Source organism: Lygodium microphyllum, chromosome 26 (genome assembly GCF_053477565.2).
Source record: "Lygodium microphyllum isolate KBCC chromosome 26, Lygodium_microphyllum_v1.1.10, whole genome shotgun sequence".
Taxonomy (NCBI): domain Eukaryota; kingdom Viridiplantae; phylum Streptophyta; class Polypodiopsida; order Schizaeales; family Lygodiaceae; genus Lygodium; species Lygodium microphyllum.
In genome coordinates this window covers 123,127,495-123,132,779 of record NC_141160.1, presented here as the reverse complement: position 1 = coordinate 123,132,779, position 5,285 = coordinate 123,127,495, and the positions used below count along the sequence as shown (strand labels likewise).

The 5,285-nt window shown below is 41.6% G+C and overlaps 1 non-coding gene across 1 annotated transcript; it reads left to right on the top strand.

Moving 5' to 3' along the window:
* Positions 1 to 339: 339 nt before the first annotated feature.
* On the top strand, positions 340 to 540 carry LOC148013764 (U2 spliceosomal RNA). Its single transcript, XR_015688995.1, has one exon. It is a non-coding gene; the product is annotated as a U2 spliceosomal RNA (small nuclear RNA).
* The last annotated feature ends 4,745 nt before the right edge of the window (positions 541 to 5,285 follow it).

The following is a 5,285-nucleotide window of genomic DNA, read 5'->3' as shown; positions in this document are numbered from 1 at the left end:
GCAGCGTCGAGAAGTCTAGGGGATCCCCTCCGACACGGCGGCGTGGGTGTGTTTTGGTTTTCTAGGGGATCCTCTCCGACACGTTCGGGACCGCGAGAACGGCGGCGCGGGTGTCTTGGTTTTTCTGTTTTGTTAGGAAAGGGAAAAACAAAACTCCGGGCCCGGGGGATGGAGATTTAGTGGTATACATACAGTGAATGGGTGCTTTTGCTCCCCTGTCAGTCCCGTAGGCAGAGAGAGAGCGGTGGACGCGGAAGGAAACGCAAAAGCTGGCAAGCCAAGCCGGAGGAGGAAGCCCCCGGGGGTATAAAGCAAAGGGTCGGACCGCCAGGGTACCCCATACCTTTCTCGGCCTTTTGGCTAAGATCAAGTGTAGTATCTGTTCTTATCAGTTTAATATCTGATACGTGGCCCATCGGGCCACTACGATATTAACCTAATTTCTTTCACGGGGGCAGCCCCACCCGGCAGCTTGCTGACCGCCGGCCTGCGCGCGTCGCCTCCGTATTGCACTGCCTCGGAGCGCTCGGCGCACCCCCACCCCACAAGTCTCAAGGAAAGGCAGCCCCGCCGCTGTGGAGCCTGCGAACGCGGACTGCTCGTCTAAGGGTTAACAAGCTAGGCTCATGGAGTAGCAGCGTATGGCAGAGGCGGGCCGCCACATTGCTCATGGCAGAGGCGGGCCGCCACATTGCTCGTGTACAGCGTCTGCCTAGCATGGAGCAGCAGCGTATGGCAGAGGCGGGCTGTCACATTGCTCGTGTACAGCGTCTTGCAGGGCAGCGAGCAGAAGAAGGTGCGCGGCCGCTGTTCTGGGGCCGTGCGTGTTGCCGGCGGGACAGACACCTCGATCGCAGCTTGTGGTTGGCGAGCGTCAGGACAGATGTCTTTTCTAAAACAATCATTACACTCTCTCAAAATTCCAGTATATCCAAGTCTCACAAACTGTAGCAGCATACATTATGTGTCGAAAATCATTTGCATGAATCGTATTCCATCACTAAAATATCTACCAAAATAACTCAATCATCAACATAGGCTCGATACTCAGGCTCTTTAAAAACAAACAAGCACCGGAATTTTTATTAATACAAAAGATTTCTTTACAAAGACTTATCGATCATAAATGAATGATACACCAAAACACCATCTCATGGATCCTTTTCCTATGAAAAGTCACTGTTTATTTTCTCATATATCTTGGCGGTCTCTCACGTACATAACAAATACGATATATTCATGGTCCCTAGGAGTAACTCCAACATCCAATTCAAAATTAGGCCTTCTTGGCACTACAACTACTCTTTTAGATGGTATTATCTCATGCAACACTTGTTGATTGACCCCCAATTTCTGATGCAACATTTGGCGATTGACCCCCAATATCTTAGGTATAGGCTCACTACCGAACGACTAGTAATCATTCGTCAAAATCAGTAAACAAAACATATATCTTGACTATCCTTAAACCATTCAACTCATCAAATCCTCCACATCTCATAATGAGGAAGAAAGTTTTAGCCATCATAGATCCCCATATGTCTGTCACCTATCCCCGATGGCAAAAAATTACTCATACATCATGATTTAGGGTGAGGTTGCAGTACAAAGGAATACTTATTATCTCTAAGATCCCAGATATGGCTTCTCTATATGAAAAGTTTTTATGATCCTAAAGACCGTTTGACACATCAAGGAAAAAAAATTCTTGCAAGTGTACTACTTCCTCATATCTAGTTTTTTGTGGCCATAGTGTGTATACTAGAGTCAGTGCAAAACACTCAATAATAGCTCATTCGAACAGATTTGGTTACTTGATTAATTCCTTTTATCCGTCAACTACTTAACCTTCAAACCTTGGCTTTGGTACTATGTGTGAGGCACCTCCTCCATTGGGCCTAGAGGAGTCCTCTACTCAACCACAACTTGTATCCATGTATAATTCTGCCCAATCTCCTCATAGGAAATGTGAGGCTTAGAACATGCGGCTCTTGATTCTACTTCACAGGGGAAGTGTGGATAGGTCACCCCTAATAGTAGTCGAGTGCTCACCTAAGAATACCACTTTGTAATCGATGAAAGATGAGACAATGCTAACATCATATGTGGTTCCAAGAGAGCGAGAGACGGGGGAGAGTGTAACTTGATCCCCTCCTATCCATATGCTTAAGTCTAAACTCCAACCCCTAGAATGATGTTGAACTTGGTAACTAGTCCTATTGAATTTGGGAAGGTCACAAACTAAACGACTTTATCGAGTTTTGAAAAGCTACCAAACTTACCTTGTCCACTCGACCGTAGGCTTTCGATCCTCAAGACCAAAGGTGCCAAACTTTTCTCGATTGGGCTTGCTTTAGCTTCCTAATCAAGCAAAGTATGCTACTACACTATTTTAATATATTAAAATAACATTTTCAATTACCTTATTTATTAAAAATACTTTGTGAAGGCTAAAGTCACAGAAGATCAAAGCAAAGTGAAAGCTAAAGTGCTAGATTTATTTGATGGTGGAACATTATTATTGTAGTGCTTCAATGATTATTTCTAGATACTCATAGTATTAGTGTACTTCATGGATGTATTATTTTGTGAGACCCGAGCTCACTTCTGATCACATTATATTTATCTCCCACATTGCATTTCTTGCACCACAACTCTTGCATGGGTTGCACACATATATTTGTCATTGTATTAGTGTAGGCATGGTCTAATCAGGCTAACTATCAAGTATGCTTCAAGGAAGGACTGGTCTAGATCTGACAAAGGGCCTAGGACATCCAAAAGAGGGTGCAAACGCTAATTCATAGTAATGGAAACCCTAAGATGAAAAAGGGGTACAATCTCTAATTCATAGAGGGACAAACCATAAAATACAAAAGGGGTGCAAGCCCTAAATTGCAAACGGGGTGCCATCCCCTAGAGAAGTGACCTAGCCCTAACCTTAATTTATGTCTATATAAGGATGGGAGGTTTGAGTTGTATTTACTATTTTGATACATCTATTCTGCGGACACTCTGTTAGTGCAGCTATTGAAGCTTTCTATTCTCTTATTCTATTATATAATCCTGCTTTCATTGTTGAGAATGAGTAAGAGAGAGAGAGTGAGAGGTGTGTTGAGTAAGAGATTCAGAAAAGGTAAAGCTCTTCATTGTGATATTGCTTTTCTCTTCTTCTATACTAGCTTCTTAACTTATTGCTATGCTTGGTGGTAGACGGAGCAATGGTATCAGATCATATTATTTGGGTCGTAAACCATCTTTAAGCCTTCAACCTTTTGGACCATAGGATGATGTAACCACCGAGGTTCTTAGACTCCTACCATGTGGTGGAATAGAAGGCTTGTTTGCTTGTGTGGATGGGATTGATGTGGTATCCATTATCCGCACTTGTGACTTGAACACTCCAAAATACATGTAGCTAGTTTAGGAAGGTTGAATTGGGAGAAATTGGTTCATTGGATTGAGATTGAAAACTCAAAAACCGACACAAAAACAAAAAACAAAAAACTCAAAACTTTTATTGCTTAAACAAACCATGTGGCATTATTGTGGATTGAAGATATATCATGCTTGTAACGCTTGTTGGTTGTTTGTGCAATAAAGAAAAAACAATAAAAAAATGCAAAATGCAAAACACAAGATGTAAAAGTGCAAAATGCAAAATTCAAAACTCAAAATTTAGAGTCCATACATCGAATCTAGAGATAGGAAACACATATCATCCATGAGCCCTCTTTAACTGAGTTTTCTCATGCTCTTACACGGCGAACTCACCTTCCATCAAATCTCACTCACTCAGATAGCTACAAATAGCTACCCACTGCCCACTAAAGCAAGGAGAATATTAAAAGAGAATAGTTGAAACAGGAGGCTCACCGCGTCGTAGTCTAGATGAGTGTTGTGATCTTCGATGACTCCACCAACATCCTTACTCGAGCTCCACACTCAAGCTCCATCATCCCTTGTAAGTGTGAAGTATATCCTCTTCCTTGTTTGTCTAAGTAGAGATGGTTCCAACTGTGATCTCCATCTCTCTCTCTCTCTAGGTCTCTCAAGGTCTATACATCTGATGCAGCAACTCAATCTATCTATCTCTCAATTCGGGAAAGAATCCCAAGAAGATGAGGAGAAAGCGTAGAGGGGGAAACACAAAGCACCAACCACACAAAACCCTCACAAAACTTCTCTCTCCCTACCTACACATATACAGAGTACTCAGAGGTGAAGAAAACAAAGTAGTGTTAGAGAAGTAGATAAGCCTTTATTGCATTAGTCATGGAATCCATTACAAATAAGATTTCTTAGCTTATATATGAGGTTTTACTTTTTTAAAGCTTGGGCAGGGCTCTATTCTCTATTGGTGCCCATCACCATTCACTTAAAACCCACCCTCAAGGTCCTATGATTCTTTGAGCTATCTAATTTCTATAAGAGATTGACTCACACACCTGTGTGTTATTAATTGTGCCGTTGATTTTACAAGTTGAATGAGAGCGATCACAATGCTCGAGAAGATTTAATTTTATAACTTCTACTCGTAGGCAGTGTGGCATTAAATGTCAACACATTTAATGTCGGTCCATCATCTTCTCCCATTGTGCATGCTCTCTTTGACTCTTTTCCAATCTTACACTTTCTTTTCTCTTCTTCCTGTAGCTTTTTCCTATTGTCCTTGGTTGTTTCCTCTTGCATGCTCCACTTTTCCCCCATTTGGTCATTATTTACTAAACCAATTAACACACTCTAAGTCCTTTAACAACTATTGGGTAGTGCAAGCTAGTTTGTGAATGCCCATGAAGAGTGGTGAAACTTGAACACTCTCTTTATGACATGTTTCAATATTAAGATAAATAAGATTGTGTGTCCATGACCTCCAAGGTGACAATAAAGAATGAAAAAATTTGTATTTTTTGTTTCATATGGAGGAGGTATTGGAAAGCTTTGATCCTTGCGAGGAAGAAGCTCAAGCAGATGATGATCTGGGAGGAGTAATTTTTCTTATTCTTGGGTGAGAGTCCGTACTATCATTTCCAATCTCTAGCCTTGATTATGTCCCTTGCTACTTGGAATTCGAAGTCTACAATGACTTCAAACTAGGTTTTGGAGATTAATACCTCGACTCATACTCCTTCTTTAGTTGTTGTAGAACCCATTTCGATTACGTTTTGAGTTGTTATTATGAATAGAAGTGAACACTATGACTCTTGTTATTCCAATTCCAACTCCTACACCCCAACTTGTTCCTTTCTAGGCAAGATGGACTTTAAGTCCCACCTAGAGAAGCT